Here is a 4090-nt window from a genome sequence, read left to right on the forward strand (position 1 = left end):
TTTTAGTAGCGTCACGGTTTCTCCATGTTGGTCAGGCTGGTCTCGAACTCCCAACCTCAGGTGATTTGCCTGCCTCGGCCTCCCAAAGTGCTGGGATTACAGACATGAGCCACTGCACCTGGACTTTTTTTTTTTTCAAAACAGAGTCTGGCTCTATCACCCAGACTGGAGTGCAGTGGCAAAATCTTGGCTGACTGCAACCTCTGCCTAACGGGTTCAAGCGATTCTCCTGCCTCAGCCTCCCGAGTAGCTGGGATTACAGGTGTGTGTCACCACGCCTGGGTGATTTTTGTATCTTTTATGATGTTGGCCAGGCTGGTCTTGAACTTCTGGTCTTAAGTGATCTGTCCTCCTCAGCCTCCCAAATTGCTGGGATTACAAGCCACCGCGCCCAGGCAGAAACCAAATTTTAAAAGGGGCAAAGGATTTGAACAGAAATTTCTCCAAAGAAGCATACAAATGGCTAACAAAGCACATTAAATTATGCTCAACATCATTAGTCTTAGGGAAATACAAGTCAAAATCATGAGATATCACTTCACACCACTAACACAGTTAACATGAAAAAGACTAAAGTGTTGGCAGGGACGTAGAGAAGTTGGAGGCCTCAAATATTTCTGGTGGAAATGTAAAACAGTTCTGCCCCTTTCAGAAACTGTGTGGCAGCTCTTCAAATTCTTTTTTTTTTTTTTGAGATGGAGTCTCGCTCTGTCACCCAGGCTGGAGTGCAGTGGCGGGATCTCAGCTCACTGCAAGCTCCGCCTCCTGGGTTTACGCCATTCTCCTGCCTCAGTCTCCCGAGTAGCTGGGACTATAGGTGCCCGCCACTTTGCCTGGCTAGTTTTTTGTATTTTTTTAGTAGAGACGGGGTTTCACCGTGTTAGCCAGGATGGTCTCGATCTCCTGACCTCGTGATCCTCCCGTCTCGGCCTCCCAAAGTGCTGGGATTACAGGCTTGAGCCACCGCGCCCGGCCTCAAATTCTTAAATAGATAGTTACTGCATGGCTCAGCAATTCCATTCCCAGATATATACTCTAGAGAAATAAAAAGCAGCTGGGCATGGCTTATGCCTTGGTGGAGGCCGAGCTGGGCAGGTCACTTGAGTTTAGGAGTTTGAGACCAGCCTGAGCAAAACCCTGTCTATAAAAAATAAAAAAATTAGCTGGGTGTGGTGGCTTATGCCTATGGTCCCAGCTACTCAGGAGGTTGAGGTGGGAGGATCGCTTGAGCCTAGGAAGTAGAGGCTGCAGTGAGCCGTGATCTCTCAAAACAAAAAATAAAAGCCAATATGCACAAAAAGATACATATGAATTTTCATAGCAGCATTAATCACGATACCCCCAAAGTGGAAACAACTCAAATGTCCATCAACTGAAGACAAATCATATATGGTATATACATAGAATGGAATATCATTCAGCAATAAAATAGAATGATCTAGGCTATAATATAGATGAACCTTGAAAAACAGGCTAAGTGAAAAAAGTTATTCACAAAAGATTGTATGATTTTAGGGCATGGTGGCTCACGCCTATAACCCCAGCACTCTTGGAGGCTGAGGCAGGACTGCTTGAGCCCAGGAGTTCGAGATCAGCCTGTGCAACATAGTGAGACCCTGTCTATACAAAAATTAAAATTAAAAAATTGTATGATTATATGCATATGAAATGTCTACAAAAGAAAAATCTGTAGTGATAAAGTAGGTTTGTGGTTCCCTGGAACTTAAAGAGGAGGTAAATGGATTTTCCCATTCAAAGATTTCTTTTAGTGTGATGAAAATGTTCCAAAATTATGTTTGAACAACACTGTGAATGTACTAAAAAATACTGAATTATATAGCTGTAAGTGGGTGAAATGTGTTTGTTATATATGAATTGTATCTCAATAAAGCTGGTCTAAAAACCAAAAGGGAAAATCATGATAATAGCTACATCATTGGGAGCATAAAAATTTAATGTCTATTAAGCATTTAGGGTAGTAAGACATAAAAAACAGCTACCACCAGGTGCAGTGGCTCACGCCAGCACTTTCGGAGGCCGAGGTGGACAGATCACCTGAGGTTAGGAGTTTGAGACCAGCCTGGCTAACATGGCGAAACCCCATCTCTACTAAAAAAATAAAAAATACAAAAATTAGCTGAGTGTGGGCCGGGCGCGGTGGCTCAAGCCTGTAATCCCAGCACTTTGGGAGGCCGAGACGGGCGGATCACGAGGTCAGGAGATCGAGACCATCCTGGCGAACATGGTGAAACCCCGTCTCTACTAAAAAATACAAAAAACTAGCCGGGCGAGGTGGCGGGCGCTTGTAGTCCCAGCTACTTGGGAGGCTGAGGCAGGAGAATGGCGTAAACCCGGGAGGCGGAGCTTGCAGTGAACTGAGATCCGGCCACTGCACTCCAGCCTGGGCGACAGAGCGAGACTCCGTTTCAAAAAAAAAAAAAAAAAAATTCGCTGAGTGTGGTGGTGCGTGCCTGTAATCCCAGCTACTCGGGAGGCTGAGAAAGGAGAATCCCTAGAACCCAGAAGGTGGATGTTGCAGTGAGCCGAGATTGTACCACTTTATTCCAGCCTGGGTGACAGAGCAAGACTGTCTCAAAAACAAACAAGCTACCATTATTATTTTTTTACCATGGAATATTATTAGTTGATATAAAACCAGTGGCATGAAAAGATTATGATCTTGATATTGGCATAAGTAAATGTATCACTGGCATAGAGTCTAGAATCAGATACAGGTATACATAGGAATTTATAGTTTAATAGACATGGAATTTCAAATCAGTAAGTCAAGGACAGTTTATCAATATGTGGTACTACAATAATTAGCCATGTTTCTGGAGGGAAAAGATACTGTATTCACTATCCCACACCACATGCTGAAACACATTCCATGAGCAAGAAAGATTTCAATGTTTTTAAAGTAATATGCTGCAGAAGAAAATTAGAAAATCTATATGTAATCTAGAGTTTATGGAGACATCTTAATTCAAGAGAGGAAAGTTAAAAAAGAAAATCTTTTTTAGATGAAAAATTAACTGCAAAATAGTTATCAATTCAATAGATTCATAATATATTTGATAATGTACATGAACAGTTCTTCATGTTAGTAAAACAGTTTTCAAAATAACTTCATTAACTCCAGAAAGGCCACCCACTACAAACCACAGCAAAAATGATTTCTGGAGAAACTACAATCACTCCTGCAGAAGTGAATGTCTGTTATCAGTGCTATTTTACAACGCAGTATGGGAGGCCCTGGAACTCACGGTAAGATCTCAGAAAACATATTATTCAAAGAAAAAAAAATCAACATTTACAAAAAGTATCAGCATACTGAAAACACAAAGGAATCAACGATTAGAATTTAGCATGGTGTCCAGATAAATGAAATAAGGGGAAATATTGGCCTGAAGTTGAACTGGGCCCGGGGCCGTGGTGCACGCCTGTAATCCCATCCTTTTGGGAGGCCGAGGCTGGATGATCGCTTGAGCCCAGGAGTTTGAGATCAGCCTGGGCAACATACCTCATATCTGGGGGAAAAAATTAGCCGGGCGTGGTAGCTTGCGCCTGTAGTCCCAGCTACTTGGGAGGCTGAGGCGGGATGATCGCGTGAGCCCACCCAGGAGTTTCACCATACAGCACGCCAGCCTGGACCACACAGTGAGACCCTGTCCCCCCCGCCCAAAAAAAAAAAAAAGTAGATTGAATGAATGGAGGAGATAGGCCATATCATGGACTGGCAGGTTTATCAACGGAAGAATCATTTTGAGGGTGCTAGGAACGTGGGAGGAGGTGAAAAGAAAAGCTTTTTGTGAGCATTGTGCGCATCCTGTGGGGGAGCCCCCACCTCTAACTTTGCCAACACCACCGACCCCACCCTAGGTATGGGCCCCCGTCCGCAGGCCTGGTTCTAACCTCAACCTTGTGCTCTGGGCCCCTTTTGGCCTACATGCCTCAAGCTGAGCCGACTCCAAGGTCTCCAAGGCGTCTTGGTGGCCACTGGGGAGTAAACCAGACTCTCTCTGCCTGAGGACGTTCAGCTTGGCTGAGGTTGCAGTCCCCAAGCGCTCTTCCAGGTTTGAGGCTGGAG

This window comes from Trachypithecus francoisi, unplaced genomic scaffold, assembly GCF_009764315.1.
Source record: "Trachypithecus francoisi isolate TF-2019V2 unplaced genomic scaffold, Tfra_2.0 Lachesis_group5, whole genome shotgun sequence".
Lineage (NCBI taxonomy): Eukaryota > Metazoa > Chordata > Mammalia > Primates > Cercopithecidae > Trachypithecus > Trachypithecus francoisi.